Source organism: Gossypium hirsutum, chromosome A11 (assembly GCF_007990345.1).
Source record: "Gossypium hirsutum isolate 1008001.06 chromosome A11, Gossypium_hirsutum_v2.1, whole genome shotgun sequence".
NCBI classification, from domain to species: Eukaryota; Viridiplantae; Streptophyta; class Magnoliopsida; order Malvales; family Malvaceae; genus Gossypium; species Gossypium hirsutum.
The window spans coordinates 25,621,991-25,639,904 of NC_053434.1; positions in this window are offsets into that span (position 1 = coordinate 25,621,991).

Consider the following 17,914-nt stretch of genomic DNA (forward strand, 5'->3'; position numbering starts at 1 on the left):
TTGACGCACATCTAGTTGGAACCCTAAACCGTATCGAGCTTTGTGATATACTGGCTTTAAAGCCCTGACTATTACTTGCAGGTACCTTCCCAAACCTTTCCTTTCTCGGGCTCCTCTTCCCACAGTCATCTTGATGCCCATCCTGGTATTTTTCGACAGTTTTGGCACGGGAATTCTGTTTCCCTCAGCGACGAATGTGGCATTGACAAATTCAAGGGATCGGAAGGAATATTCTATAGCATCTTTACTCACTTCAATATATGGTGCGTCGGTAGAAATAGACGCTACAATGTCTTCTTCTCCCTCGACAGTGACCAAACAGCCATCCATGATAAATTTCACTTTTTGATGGAGAGAGAACGGAGCTGCTCCAGCTGAATGGATCCAAGGTCTTCCCAAGAGGCAATTGTATGATGGTGTAATGTCCATGACTTGAAATTCAACATCGTATGGGCCCACTTCCAGAAGGATCTCAATCTTTCCCATGACTTCACGCCTTGTCCCATCGAATGCCCTTATCGTGGAATGATAGGGCCTTAAATAGAACAAATCCATCAGAATTCTGGAAAGTATGGTCAAAGGCATGACGTTAAGTGCCGACGCATTATCGATGAGCACGTTCGGTATTATGTAACCCTTGTAGCGGGCTGTGATATGCAATGCTTTCACGGAGCCTCTACCATTGGGTGGTATTTCATCATCACTAAAAGAAATGAAATTATCTGCGTTTAGATTATTCACCCATCTGTCAAGCTTTTCAACGGATATATTGTTTGCCACATAAGCTTGATTCAACACCTTTAATAAAGCGTTCCGGTGTGGCTCTAAATTTAACAGTAGAGATAAAACTGAGATTCGTGCTGGTTGCTTATTCAATTATTCTACCACATTGTACTGACAGTGCTTGATAAATTTCAAGAACTCCTGTGCTTCCTCCTCATCCACAGGCTTTTTAGTTTCTTGCACGGGTGGAGTTTCCTGCTCGACTTCAGCCTCATACATCACTACCTTTCCTTTTTGCTTCCAGCAACTGTTCTTCTTTATCGACTCAATCTCTTTACAATAACACCGCCCACTGCGAGTAAAATGGCCTACCTCTCCAACATCTCCAGTTGTGGTTTCGAATTTTTCATCTTCAGGTGTGACAATATTGATATCGTATTTCCACGGTACCACCTTGTCGTCCTTGTAAGGGAAAGGAGATGGTACTTCAATAATCATATTTGGTTTTACCGGCTCCTTCTTCGCGTCGTAATAAATTATTAACGGTTGGTCGGCGCTATACGAGAAACCTGACGATTGATTGTCAGAGGCGCATATTTCTCCTCTATCGGGCTTTTTGCCTTTATAAAAAATCCCAATCTCCTTATTATCTATCATATTTTGCAGTAATCTCCTAAACTCCTCGCAAGATTGAATGTCGTGCCCTTCAATACCATGGAATTCACAAAAACTTTGACCTTTTGCATTTCTTCCTTTGAATACTCTATTAAGATGATAGAGCAACCCCTTTTCAACTAGTACCTCCCAGATTTTCTGCAGAGGTGTTCTTATTTCAGAAACCCATCATCTACTTTGTCGTTTGTCCTCCTCTCCTACTGCGCTCACATTCCCTTCGATGTGGTTTAAGAATGGGTTCCCGGTCGTACCGCCAGTACCGTCGAATCGCAGAATACCCGCATCGATGAGTCCATGAACTCTCATTTTAAAGGCAAGGTAGTTATTCGTAGAGTGCCCCTGGTTCTCGGCATAGCATGCACAACTAGCGTTTGGATCGTACCGTTTCGGGTATGGAGGCTTAAGGGGTGTCATGTAATGCGGGGATATCCATTGCTTCTCCAAAAGTTTTGGGTACAATTCCCCATACGACACAGGAATATGAGTAAATTGCGGTTTCTCAGGATTGGGTCTCGCTGGCCTTTGTTCGTTTTTAAGCTGGCCCTGAGAGGGTATAGTATTTTGTAAAAATGTGGCGGTTGGTCTTGGGTTACTTGTGGCGTAAACGGGGTAAGAAGAGTAAGTGGGTGGTGCTTGGTAGTAAGGGGTTTGGGGAGGATAATAAAAATTCGAAGGTGGATAATTTCGAGGTTAGGGTTGGTTTGGATACGAATTAGGGGTATAACTACTTGCCATTCCCACCATATGAGCTTCTGGTTCTTTCTTCTTCATGGGCGCTACCCTTCTTGAACTTTCCTGACCTTCCATTCTACTGCTCTTGACGGTATTCTCTATAAGCTCGCTGGATATTACAATATCCGCAAAGTCCTTCGTGGCACTTCCCACTATTTTGTCATAAAACGGCGTTTTTAAGGTGTTGATAAAGAGAACGGTTATCTCCATTTTTATTAGTGGGGGTTCCACTTGGGCTGAGACGTCTCTCCACCTTTGAGCGTATTGCCTAAAATTTTCTGCTGGTTTCTTTTCCATCATTTGTAGGGTCATTCGATCAGGCACCATATCCGATACATGCTTGTACTGCTCACAGAATGCTGACGCCAAGTCCTTCTAGGATCGGATCTTTTCCCTACTAAGCTGATTGTACCATCGAAGAGCCGATCCTACTAGACTATCCTGAAAACAATGTATGAGTAGCTTATCTTCATTCACATAACCGGTCATCTTCCGGCAAAACATGATGAGATGCGCTTTTGGGCATCTTGTCCCATTGTACTTTTCAAAATTCGATACCTTAAACTTTGGAGGCAAAACTAAATCGCGTACCAAACTGAGCTCTTTAGCGCTCAGTGCAGAGAAGACTTCAGTGCCCTCTATCGCCTTGAGCCTTTCCTTTAGGCTCCTATATTTCTCTTTTGCATCGTAATCATCCAATTTCAACCTAACTATCTCTGCTGAATCGTCCAAATCTGGAACGAGTGGATCAGCAGGACTAGCCCCCCGGGTTTTATATGAATATTCCTTGCTCCAGATTGGTAGGTGGCGCAGGTCGTTGCTCCATGCCTGTAGATTCCCATTGAGCGTACCCTCTTCGTGTTGCGTGGGCGTGCAGTGGAGTAAATCCTAGAGGATGAGGCGGATCCTGATCGAGGTTAACCCTTAACTGTGGTTCCACAACGTCAGGGTTCATAGGTCCCTTTCCTTTTACCAGAGCCGACATCATTTCCATCATCTTGGCCATTTGATCCTTCTGTTCGAGTGACTCTTCTCGAGATCTCACCATTAAGTCTCTTGTCTCCTGCTGCGACTTGGCCAACTGCTCTTGTAATTCCCTTTGGATTCTTTCTATCCTTTCAATCCTTTCATTGAATTCAGCCTCCATTACTCTAACTTCTCAGCGTGTCCTATACAAATGACGTGGTTCCAGTCTTGTGGTATTACAACTGCGAATTGTATGTTTTAACCTCAACGAACGATTATGGGATATGCAATGAATGAATGGATGAATGCATAAATGTCAAATGAATGTTAGTCATGAATGCATATGCAAAAATTTGGTGTTGATTTCAAGATAGCCCCTATTTAGGCATTTCATTTATCAAAAGAGTCCATTACAAAACATTTTGCCATTTTCGATTCAGCCATTACACAAACTTCCTAGCTATATCGCCATATTTCTTTACTCGTGCTAAGAATTCTGATATGTTTGATCTTCGATTTGGAGGTAATTGGCACATGAGAATTTCAGCTTCTTTCGATAGTTGTACCACGTACATGGCTACCCCACGAATTTCATTGATCAAATAGCTAAGTCGCATTTCTTTTTCTTTGAGGCCCTCTTTGTAGGCACGAATGTCTCTATTATACTGACTATTCTTTTCTTCTAAAGCCTCCAAGAGAGTATCTAGCTGTTGTTGATGATCTTGCAGCATGTCTTCTAAATCCCGTATCCTCTCTTTTAGTTCTTGGCGTTTAGATCGACTAGTCATTACCTCGGCAGACATAGCTTCTTATTCGGCGTTTTTCTTCCTTAGCTCCATCATAGCCCGCGCAGCCTTTTCTTCTTCTTTCTTCACTTTCCCTTTCCAGAATTCCATCCCTTCTTTGATGTTGCTAATTTCCTCCTTCCATTCTACTAATGATTTGCCAAACCCACTGTTTTTTATTGTGCCTCTTAACTTTTTATTTTCCAGATGGAGGTCCCTTAAGTCATTTCTTACGATTTCAGCTTCTTTTTGCACTTTCTCGGTTCTGGATCTTTCAATCTGAACATCGATTTTCAGTTGATAGTTTTCCTCTTGAAGGGCGCTAAAGTCCCGAGACATCTTGGCCTTTCCTCATTCAAATTCTTGTCTTGCCATTTCTAGCTCAGATGGCACTTCTTTTGAGAAAAGATTCTGGACGGTGTAATTTGTCGACGAAACATGCTGACTATTCATTCGTTGCTTTCTCCATATGACATAATCTTGGGTGAGAGTGTCAACGTATAGAGCTAACTCAATGAGATGAATTCTCTTCCAAGACTTTGCGATATCTCGGACCCTATTCATATATCCCTCACCAGTAAAAGTAAACTCAGATTATGCTAATCCTCCGGTGGCGGGTATGAATTGTCGTGAAGAAAATTGCCTTTGGACCATTAACGAAGCTTATCCAATTCCTTCCTATAACCCGAGTAGTGGCACCCAATCTTGATTTCCAACCTTGTATAACAGAACCAAAGGGCGGATCCACGGTGTTCTCCAGGTTACATCTTCAGCTCGAAGGTTCTGAAAAACTGAAACCTAATGCTCTTCAGTGACATCCTTTGGCCATTCTATTTCAAGATAGGCTTCCAATGGAGCGAAGGTTTTTGAAAACATGTGGTACGGTGTGCGCTCTACTTTCTAGAAATGGCTCAAAATCCAGATATTGGGTAACTGCGCGCATCCGATAAAGCGTCCTTTCTCTATTTTCCTACAACTGTTTAAGGATCTGAAGGTCTCGGCCAAGATAGTCGGGACAGGGTTGATTCCTTGCTTTAATCTTTCGAAGAAATCCACCACCGCAACTTTTATGTGTCCAAGGACCTTCAAGAAGACGATCAATCAATAAATGGCCAAAGCGAAAAGATTCACTCTCTTCAACACATCGGGATAGCTTAGAACCAAATCTCGCAGGGAAAACCACAGGATACAGATGACTTCATTCTTCTTCTTTATTTATTTTTCGGCCCATATATCGGTCATATCTGTCAATTTCACTATTTTTTTCTTGAAGGTCATCGGCTTGGGCTCTTTCACATATATTTTATGGAATTGCACATTATCGATACGAAGCAAAGCAGCGTATTCTTCTATAGTCGGGGTCATGTCTTCCTTATTGAAAGTAAAACATTGATAGGCTGGATTCCAAGATCTGATCATGGCTTGAATCAAACGCTCGTCTATGTTGATAGTGATCAGATGGGCTATATCTCCGTACCTCTCAGTGAAGATACCCCTAGTGTCCGAGTCCCACTGATTCCAAACCCGAACCAAATCCTCAAGGTTATTCTGGCAAACATTCACAATTACGTGTTCGGGCAGATTGGCAATACATCCCTCCACTAGACTATCCCCTTTTTCTTTCTGAGTTTTTAGAGACCAGTCCCGAACCATAACATTTTTCTCGGTTGTTTGTATAATTGACTCTTCCATTAGAAACCCGTATTTTGGCAACCGATCTCTAGTCAACACCTTCCTAATATGATGCCTATAATGCATGATGAAAAATAAAAATAAAGACAAACAACCTTAGTTAGTAGTCACAACAAATATAAATTACGGAAAATCCAAATAAAAAGTGTAAATGTCAAAGAAATAAAAGGTAAGAAGCGTTTCTCCCATGTACTTATTTTGGTGACTATTAACGGACAGAGGTTCGGCATGGCTCTAATTAGGTGGTCCATATGGTTCACTATATGCGGTTTTGGTTCTAGATAGGTACTCAAATTGTCCGTACTGTCATCAACTAAGATTAGTACGAAGCCTCGGTCGTAGCCCATCACAGGCTCACGAGTTCAATTCGCCTATGCGGAGGGACAAGTTAACTCACGAAAGCATAAGTCATATGTAACCCGAAAGTATTCACTAGCCTGTGCAGAGGGACGAGTTAACTCACGAAGGCATAGCGTTTACTTCCACTTAAGCGGACGGAGCCCGGGTAGAGAGCTCATGTGATGCAAAACAACAAGTGCACGGTGTGTGGGGAGAAACTCACAAACCTTTAAGTTTTCTTTAAAAACTAAACCAAAACTAAAACCATAAAAATTTAAAGCTGAAAAACAACCAGATAAAACAAGTTAGAAGAATATATACAACACGATGCAAATGCATGATTTTTCAAAAACACAATTTTGGGATCACGACTAAATATTAATTTGAATAAGGAATTTTGAAAATTTTGACAACACGCGTTTAATTCGACTCGACTCTCAAAAATGCGATCCCTAGTGGACTCGCCAGCTGTAGCGACGTAAAAATTTCGCTTTCGATCGCTAATTGAGGTGATTTAGTGAAAACTTGAAAACTGAAGTTTGATTTTAAAATAAAGAGGGAGTCGCCATCGATCCTTTTTTATAGGTGTGATCGGACACCTGATAAATTTATTTTTTAAACAGAAAGAAGGCCGAATTTAGGTCTACGTCAAAAGCCAGAATAAAGTAGGGTTCGGGAGTCGGTTACGCGCGAGGAAGGTGTTAGCACCCTCGCGATGCCCAAAATTGGTATCTTGTTAAACATATGTCGTCTTGATTTTCAAAAATACAAGTTCAATGTAGCATTTAATCGTGATCAGATTAAAACACGAGAGATTTTAATTTTCTTGGTTTTTGAGAAGGACATACCGTTTTAACACGAGTTGATTGATGTTCACCCAACATAGCGATGAAATCGATAACTTAATATTAAATCGGTATGTTGCCTTGCTTATTGAAATTGATTTAAAACATGAATAAGAATATTTTTAAAAAAAAAAACAATAGAGACTTATAATAATGTTGTAATAAAATGCGATTACGAATATATAAAGCAGATGATAAAATAATAATTATAAGGTATTCACGATGCATTTGATACTATGCATGATAATAATAACATTAAACACGAGATAAAACAATAGATTGTATATATATACATATAATCATAATTAGTAAAGTGATGGAAACATGATGTTAAAAACATTAATAATGCGACCTATACACTTACGTATATGCATTAAAATATAAACATAATAGTATTACGAAGTATATACATAATATTAAAGATAGATATAGTATATACATATTAGAAATAATAATAACGTTAGAAACAACTATTAATAATATTACATAAATATATATTAAATTAATTAACGTGAAAAAACAGTAACATATGAGTAAATACAAATGAAAGAGAAATATAATAATAATAGCGATAATGCAATAATAATAATAATACGAAGGTGTGATAATACATAAGATAGTACAAAGGTAATAATAATAATACGGATGATAATAGTAACCATATTAGGATACAAAAAGCATATATATAATATAACAAAAAAAATATCAAAATAAAGTAAAAAAATAATACCATTAAAAAATATGTATACGTATACCTACATATATAATAAGAATAATATACCCTAATATTAATAATAATAATAATAAATAATAATGGTAATAATATTGAAATATAAAAAGCATATGTAATATAATAAAATATTAAAATAAAGTAATTGAAATAATACTACTCATGAATATATATACATATATAAATACAATAAAAACATACACTAATATATAATAATAATAATAACAATGTGATAAAACAACAAAAGCAAAGAAAATGATGGTATTGAAACTAAAATGGAAATTTTTAGGAGCAAATCGAAATAAAACGAAAATATGGGGCCCAAATATAACGCGCATAAAGGGACAAGGACCTTGAGGGGAAATATTCCGAGCCTTCAAAACGACGCCGTTCGGAGATTTGCACATTGAGAAGTTTAAGGGTTAAATTGAAAATGGATAAACAAACGCAGGCCAAAATTATAAAAACGAATAGGACCATATTGAAACATCCTCAGAAAACAAAAGGACCGTGAGCGCAATTGTCCCAGTCACAGCAAAACACGCGGATCTTCAGGCGTCGGGTCAGGTTGCACGCGGGTCAAATGAAACGACGCCGTTTTGGCGTTTGGACCTTAGGCACAAAACGGTGCCGTTTTACCCTGTTATAAAAGCCAAGTTTTTTTGAAAAATTTTCATTTCCTTCCTCCTTTCTAAAAAAAACTGAAAATTCTCCCCTAAAAAAAACTCTCAAGCCTTCCCCTCCTTCCGGCGGAATCCCGGTCGCCGGACCAACACAGTTCGCTGCGCCGGGCACCGTACACGGTGGCCGAAAATTGAGAGAGGTAAATTTTTTCTTCTTTTTTTTTACTATATTTATGCCTAAATATTTACATTATTTTTTAAAATAAAAGTTAATATGCATAAATAGGTTCGAAAAAGAAAGAAAAAAGAAAAAAATAAGGGAAAAATAAAGAAACCTTTATCTCGTAAACTTTAACTCTGTTTGTGGTGCTGTTTGTTGCGATTTTATGTTTGTATTGGAGTTTTTCTTATCTTTTGATTTTTTTTGCTCCCTTTTTATGTTTGTAAATCCTTTTTTATTTTTATTTTTCAGAAAATAAAAAGGTCCTCTTTGTTTACATCTTTGGGGCTTTTATAGCCCGATTCTGCTACTTGTTTGCTGTCACTTCTTCTCTGATATTTTGCAGGTGCAAGTGGTGGTGACAGGTGGCTGATAAACGGTGGAGTTGGAGGTGGCAGAGGTTAGGAGCGGCGGTTAGGGGGCTAGGGTTTAATTGAGAAGAGTTTAGGTTGTGGGCTAGGGTTTTTTTAATTTTGGGTTAGGGTAGTTGGGTTTAGGTTATTTATTTGGGCTGGGGTTTGATTTTGTAATTGGGTTTTTAGTTGTAAATGGGTTTAATTGGTTGGGTTTTGAGGATGGGTTTATGGGTTTAAATTGTGTGTGGGTTATAAAATAGGTTTGATGTTTGGACTGTTAATTTTGAATTTGGGTGTAAATGGGTTAAAATTGACCTACAACAAGTATATTTTAAAAAAATTATATTTGATAATTACTTTTTTATAAAGTCTAGTTATTATTTTATAATTTAAAAATTTTTAAATAAAAAAATATTATATAATTAAACATTTTTAAGTTTACATTGCAATAATACCGATATCAATTGAATCGATTTAAAAATATATATTATTTATATAAAAATAAAGATAAAGAAGAAAGAAAAACATTTTCATCACAGGACAAACCATTCTCCATGGGTTTTATTATTTATTACAATGTGGAAAGACTTCAATTTAAGTTTTTGAAAAGTAAACTTGAAATGTGGCAACACCCCAGGAGCTGCCGCTTTTGGATCTTTCTAAAATCAAATCAAATAAAAAATTGTAATTAAAAGTAGGAGCAAAAAGTAATGAATACATGACACCCGCATTACAAATGTTTTTTTTTTTTTTATGGTTTTACGGACAGTTTGGATCACAGAATGTAAATACATAATCATGTTTACTTCAAATATAATATCTTAAATCAATAATGCTAATACAACTTTCAAAATTTTTATCACATTCTTAATTACTTCAATCTATTTTCATTATAACATAAATGAATTAAACTATCCACTTATTATTATTATTATTATTATTATTTGTTGGAAACTTAATTATAGTATCTTAACTTTTAATTATTTATTTATTATAAAAGAGTTTTTTTTTATTTACAACTTTTTAAACATTTTCGTTTGTTTTTTTTTTCTCTATTTTCATAATTAATTTCCACTCTCATCATAATTTAATAACTTTTTTTCATCCTTATTTAGGATTAAGGTTAATTTATGACAATATACTTTTAAGCAATTTTATATTTTGTGGACCAAACAACATAAAATTACATTTTAACCAAATTAACTCAACATAATAATATAATGTAGTCAATAATATGTTAAATAATTTAAAGAAAGAGTAATCATAGATAACCCCAAACATTATCCAATTCAAACACTTCCTAATAAACTTTGAATTGCCATCTTTTTGTTTTGCTCATCAAATTACAAAAACTTTCAATTTTAGCACTAGTGTTTTTGATCAGTTCTAGTTTGATTACTCTCCATTAAATGGTTAATGGAAATGATGGTGTTTTCTTTTTTTTAATTGGTATAATAACATATTTACTCCTTAGTACTCACACATTCTATCAATCTGAACTTAATTCTTATAATTTAACAAATATTACCTTTCACATTTACAAATTCTATCAATTTAGTCCTCAATCACATGTATATTGTGAAAAATATAAAATATTATATTTTTTTATATTTTTTTAAGGAAATCGTACCCAAACTAGATAAGAAATTTAATATATTTCTCTTTCAAGCATAAAAACAATTAACTCTAGGTTAATTAATTGAAATTTCTTTCTAATTAAAACCTCTATTATCGCATTAATTCAATCTATGGATCCTTCTATTAGATTTTACTCTAATCTGGTAGATTTATGTCATCCTATTCTTAGGATTGCATACAGCTCTATTCAGTTATGCAATATCTAATCACAAAAAGGGTTTATTCAACCTCAGACTTATGCACATCAAACATGGATTAACACTCTAGAATTATTAACCCAAGAATAATAAAGCATTCATAATTAAAAATAAAGAGTCTAAGGTTGTATTGCATTAAAATAAAAATCAAACAATAGAATCAATCCTAGGGTTCATCTCCCTTAGCTATTAAGAGAATTAGTTCATACTTACAAGAATAAACACCAAAAATGCAATATAACTACTAAAATAAAAGAAATCCATGATAACTCCCTTGGAAATCAGCTTCGACTCTTGAATCTTGATAGAGAACTGCTTGGAAATTGGCTTCAATTGTGTTCTTTTGGTAACTTTCGTGCTATCTCTTGATGATTGCTTATTCCCCCATTTATTTCCTTATTTATGACTTCTTAAAGTGCCAAAAAAATCTAAAAATCACAACTTTCAGCTGTTAGTGCACATAGCTTCCGAAATTGACGTGCTCTAGACACACGGCCGTGTGTATTGCCCGTGTGAAAGTATATTTATGTGTACAACTTCCAGATTACTCCAATGTTCTAATTGCCACCCGTTTTTCACTCCTATTGCTCCCAAGGGCCCTATTAAGCATCAAAACATGAATATAAAAGGATTAGAAGTATATAATTTACAGTTAATGTCACATAATCACCCAAAAATGCACTAAGAATGACACTAAAATATGTTACTTTTGACACTTATCATGTTTTCTTGCTTTTTTGCATTTTGCTACTGTGCTTTGATGTTGCTTCCCTACTGTTCTGTTGCAATTTCTTTATTGGCTTATTGTTGTTTTTGGTGTTGATTTGCTGTTTTTTTTTTCAGGCTATTTCATTGTTGGTTTTAATGTTTTTTTGCTACTGTTTTTTGTTGCATTCTCGCTACCATTTTGTAGTTTTTTCATTGCCATTTTATTATTGTTTCGTTGTCATTTCACTATTATATTGCTACTATATTATTGTTGTTTGGATATTGTATAACTCTTGTTTTATTGTTAAGTTTGTTACTATTTTAGAGATATTTGCTTGCTAAGTTGCAATTATCTTAGTGTTATTTAAGTAAAAGACTTTTTAAATGTATTTTCAATTTGTTGGAAAACATTTATTTAAATTTTTTTAGTGTATTTGATGTATTATATTTTTAAAAATTTGTTTTTATATAAAAAATAATCTAAAAAATTTAATGCGGGTCAAGTCGGGCTTAGGTTTAGCATTTTTAATCTGGACCGAGCTTGGGTAGAATTTTTACCCATTTTTTAGGTTGGATCAGGCCCAAGCCTAAAAAATGGGCTAGTAGATCATGCATTAGCCCGATCCAAACTTGGCCTATCCCATGATTAGGTCTATCATAATGCAAGGGCATATATTGATCAAGTAATAAAGTGATAAGAAGAGACCGTTCCCACAAAACCAAATTCTAAATACCAACTATTTAATTTTATCTAGTTCATATCAATAAAAGTAATTGTAGTTAGTACTAAAATTAAACTAAGCAAATTACAAAGATTTTTACTAAATTAAAGCAATGAAAACTTTTGAGTTTCTCAATCAATTTTATGTAGCTAAAACTCTAAGTTCACTTAATCCAATCAATCAATTATCTCTTATTCAATTGTTCAATCTATATAATTACTAACTTAGGATTTAATGGCATTAACTAAATCTTTCTAGTATCTAGCTAAGTTAATCCCCCTTCCCACTAGTTATATTCCTATGCTAGGCAAGTTGGGTTAGGCCATTAAGAATAAACCTATTGGGTTGATTAGGGCATCAGTTATATTTCTATCCTAGTTGCAAATTAACTTGTTCGTCAGACTTACTGGAGTTAATCTTAATCTTTTAAGTCTAGATCTCAACTAGAGGTGTCCATGGGGTCGGGCCAGGTTCGGGCTGATCCCTAACAAAATTTTAAGCCGGTTTGATAAGCGAAAAATGGGCCTAAATTTTTTTCCAAGCCTTGCAGGGTAAAAATGCTAAAACCCCAGCTTAGCTTGATCCACCTGTATTAAAATTTTTATATATAAAAAAATTTAAAAAATATAATACAGCAAAAACACAAAATATTAAAATAAATGTTTTCCAACAAATTAAAAACAAATTTTTAAAAAAGGTCTTTATACTTAAATAATACTAAGATAGGTGCAACTTAATAAGCAAATATCTCTAAAATAGTAGTAAAATTAACAATAAAACAAGAGTTATACAATATTTAAACAATAACAATATAATAGTGAAATGATAATAAAACAGTGGGACAACAGTAGCAAAACAACTTTTTTGGCAAATTTGAGTCCAGCCCGAGTAAAAAAAACCTTACTTGAGGCCTAACTCGTTTTCTAAACGGGCCTTATTTTGTTTTGCCCAAACCCATTTTTGGGCTTATATTTTTGCCTGAACCCCTCTCACTTTTCAAGCGGGCCGGGTGCTCTGGCCTATGGACAAGTTTAATCTCAACCCTAACTTTCTCTTTCAAGACAAATTAAGGTTATCAATTAAATATAACTTGATGGTCCGACAAGCAGATTAAATAAGCATAGGATTGGATAAATAATTAACATAGATCAAAATAATTGAAGAGAAAAATTAATTAAGATATAAGATCCATCATCATTCTAGAAAAATAGTTTAGTTCTACATGAGTTGAGAAAATATCACACAAATAAATTCAAAAATAATCTTGAATCAATAAAAAGTAAAAGAACAAATAGATCAAGAAGTTAAATCGAGCTCCCCAAATGTATTTTCTTGTTTGCAAGCTTGAAGTTTCTCTTAGTGTAACAAAAAATTTCTTTTGCCTCCAAAATGATTTCTCTTATTTTCTTTCTCTCAAAAACTGTTTAGCTCTTAACCTTAATTTTTGGGTTTCTATTAAGTCACTCCTTCAAAGAAATTGTGGTGGGGCGAATTGTTTGTTGTCAAATTTTTTTAATTGAAAAACATGCTCCACCATAAATTTAATCCGTTGTAGCAGAAGAGTTCTCTTTACCACTTCTTGCATTATGCTGTAATTAATTTATTCTTCACTTTGGACCTACAATGGCAAAAGGAAAATAGTAAATAAATCCAAACTAGCTTTAAAAATGATGGAAATGAACAATATTCAAATAAAACATAATTAATCCAACAAAGTATGAAATGAAATAGAAACTAACTTGAACCTTAAACCCTAATTTGTTGCCTAAACTTTTTTTGTCCAATTTAGTACTCAAACTTGTCAAATATTATACAAACTACTCCAATATACTAATAGTGTTGTTTTCTTATGAGGTAGCAAAAATAACCAATATATCACCAACATGTGATAGATGACAAGGAAATTTTTTTATATTTTAAATGTTCAATTACCTTTTTTTTTAAAAAATTAACATGTTGAATTTATTTTCTTTAGGTTTTTTAAACTCTTGTTTTTTCTTCAATATTCATTAGTTAAGCATAGCTCAAAGCAAAAAAATTTAACATGGATTTTCCTTGATACTAATGATACTTTAATAGAAATTGAGCGTCTTGTGAAGACCAGATCATACTTTTAAGCATATAGTCCTCTTGAATCATTCCTGCCATTAACAATCAAAGTAATCCTAGCTTCTATGAAAAGTAAGATTTCAGCATATTGTTGAGTGAAACAAAGGAAACTCTTAATAAATGTAATATTTCATGCCATTAAATCTCATGACAACTACCACATGTTGGTGATACATTAGCTATTTCTAGTTCTACAAAAAAGTGTTTTTTTGGTAATTTGTATGAACATTTGAGAAATTTAAGTATCAAATCGGACCAAAAAAATGCTTAGGTCAAATTAGAAAAAAAAAGTCAAGTTGAAGTACCAAATTAGATAATAATAATAATAAAGCTTAGGTGTCATACCCCAAGTCTGGCATATCCAAGATTTGGGAGTGTAAGTGGTGAAATAAACTGTTTGGTGAAGTATAATCTGCCCATTTGCTTCTTTAGCGTATATGAACCGTCGTGTAAGTTAGTGAAGGTTCTATTTCAGATTATTCTGTTAATTCAAGAGAAATGTTTTGTTAAGCGAAATAGTAATTATGGTATGAGTTATCTTTAAAGGTATAGTTCGCTTTGTTTGCCTTAGTATTATTCTGGTTGGGTTGTTAAGTGACCTAATCAGAAACCAACTAGATAGACTAGTCTGATATCTTTTATGCAGGGTTCTCATTTATGTTTATTTCAAAAATTGTAGACCATTAAGAAGGACAAATTCTGAAATTTGTGACACTTGTTAAATTCCACTAAGTAGGATCGATCATATTTATATGTGTAAGAAGGGTTCTGTAAAGAGGTTTTTTTTCTTAAATACACTACTCTTTGATTCTTTTCTTTAGTTCAATGGCATCTTTTTCTCCTTAAGTTGGGAGCTAAAGTTTTTGGTTTAATTAAAGGTCGTTCCCTTTCCAAGTAAGTATTACAGTTCTGCATGTTAAGTTCTGAAGGAGTAAGTCTGTATATGGGATATGAATAGTAAGGCTTTAAGTACAAGACTTTGCTTAAGGTTGTTAGCAATTGAGATGATAAGTAAATTGTGTGTATAAGAGTTGTGATAGTGAATTTATGTTCTTTAAGCAATTGTTGTTACTGGTTCGAGAAGGATGTTTGAGTCCAGAACATCGAACAACTGTAGGTGAGTATCAGGTGAGTCTATACCTTGACTCTTATTTATGAAATGTTCAAGTAGAATTATATATATAAAAGATGGTGTAATCTACAACAATTGGTAAGTGTAGGAGTATAGTAAAGATGAGAGATATGTTGTAATGATATTTATAAGTTCTGTTGAAAAGAATGTTGGTTGGTAAGCATGCATATAAAGCTTTATATCCAAAAAGTATGAATCATTTTGGAATACGAATAAATCTGGGTAAGTGAATACAGAGCAATGTCCCTCTGTGATGCCTTTGGTAGGGCAATTATATTGCTAACCAAACTGGCAGATCATGATATGAAAATAAAGGTAAGACTATGAGGTTGAGACCCATGGCATCGCATGATATGTAAACATTCACGGTGTAACCTCCAGAACGATGAAAACTAGACAGGCTGTTCACGATACATGGAAGTATGCAAATCCATGCGAGTAAGACCCATGACAATATATGATTGTATGAATGTTCATGGTGTAACCTTCAATAATGTGTAGATTGGAGGGGCATATCACAATATATGAACTTATGTGTAAGTTCATAAGGGAGAAACCCATAGCACCTTCTGTGAAAGTCCATTGGGACAATTAACACATGATTTTGTATGATGCCCTAGTGTGGCTTATTATGTTTAGTCCTTGTGGCGTACTTTGTTAAGTTTGTCTAGTAGAATATGATTATCTACTCTTAGGGTAAGTTCTGGATAAATTCTTATTGCTCTGTACTGCTTTGATAAGGGTTATGATACATCTGGAATTAAGATAGTTGAATAAGATCTGTGATGTAATTGAATAATTCGTAAAGAAATTTCTTGAAAAAAAAAGAATGTATTTGTATGTTCATAAAGGGTATCCGCCATGATAATTTATTAGTTTGAAATTTGGGCATGTTTGTAGTTATGAATGAGATAAGTATCCATTAGTCTAAATTTGTCTATACCCTGTAGGGTCAAATCTAGGCTATTTGGTATCCACTATATTTGAACAATATAATGTATTCTTTTAAAATCTTGTGAAATCTGAGTTATCGTATCTTTGAGTATCTAGGGTTCTAAAATAAAATTATGTGGAATTTATTTGGATTATCTATATAATTCATTATTAGTGTGATCTTGTAGGGTATCAAACGAGAATAAGATTTGACTAGCAAACTGATAGTATTTAAATCTGCGTGAGCATCCACAAAATGTGTATGTATCAACAAGTGAACAATATCCGTGATCAACAAATTTTGAAATCAGTATATGTATGAAGAGATGGTACGTCTGTATTGGGCTTTGAAGAGTTATTATTTAAAAAGACCCTTTGGGGTTCTAAGAAAAAGAAGAGATTAGTGAAATATCTGTATCTGGAAGGATCTTAAGTTAGTTAGATACTTCAGAGAGAAATAGTACGATTAAGAGTATAGTAGTTGGCATTTAAGTGTAAGCCTGAAACTGCGATAGCATCTGCCCAAACAAAAGTAAGTGGTAAAAAAGGTATTTGGCATACAGAAGTTTCTCAAATATGATTAAAGAATTCACCAAGGTATTTTGTATTAACTCTCATTAAGTTTTCTTGAGCTTATAATGCTTGTTATTGTTTCAGGTGATGTGGTAAGAGAATGTGCCATGAGAGACTATGCTAGGAGTATGTCAAGATGGGTTATTATTCACATAGTGGAAAAGTGGTGTATTGTAGGGTTACCCCCTAAGAGTCTATTTTTAGTAAATTTATGTGTTGCAATGTAGTAATGTGTTGTACCAAGTGTGATGCAATAATTTAATTTTTAAATACTTTTTTTTCTTCTTTGAAATTAACTCTTTAAAAGAAATGATAAGAAAAATGTTTTAAGTAAAGAGTGTTTGTCTACTATTTCGAATTTCGTTAAGCATTATGTGTAGTAACACCCAAGATCCGAACCCGGTAAATTAGGTCGGGTTGAGGGTGCTACATTAGGTGTCAAATTAAGAAAAAAAAATGTAAAATTCAGATATCAAATTAGATGAAAAAACTTAAATACCAAATTAAATTAATAGGGTGGAACTTAACTCTGAATCACAAAATTTAAAATACAGATAATAATTTTAGTACTAGTGTGCAAGGATTAAAAAAGAGAGTTGACTAATTATTCAAATCTAAATATAATTATTCAAACAATAAATTTAAAATAATTTATCACTCAAATAAAAATTTTAAATCCAAGAATTTAAATATATTTAATTTTAAAATTCATATTGAAATTTAAGTTTACTTAAAATATTCAAACTTCAGACTCTTTCTCATTCAAATAAAGATATACATGTTTGTAGTAATGTGAACAGAAATGAAATACATGTTGAAGAATGAAGGGGCCATTAATGCATGAAAAAGACATCAGGATGGGATATTTCAAAATTTCAGCTCTCATGTCATTTCTCTCATCTGAATGCTACCAATTTCTTTTATCCACCAAATCTTGGTTTGAATCCTGTGATTTCAATTGATGATAAAAGCCCATGCTTTTCATCTGTGGGCCGAAGCAACACTAACTAAAATTTTCACCAGGCTTATGCCAAATATGAAAAAAGGTTTTGCCCCTCACACATGAAGGCCATGAAGCAACTGGGAAAGACATAGCTTGAAGAAATGGGATTTGAGTCACATCACATGGAGAAATGATGAGATTATCTGGATTGCACTTGAGGGATTTTGAGTTGAAACAGGGAATGGGCTGTCCAAGCTCCATCATATTTCAACC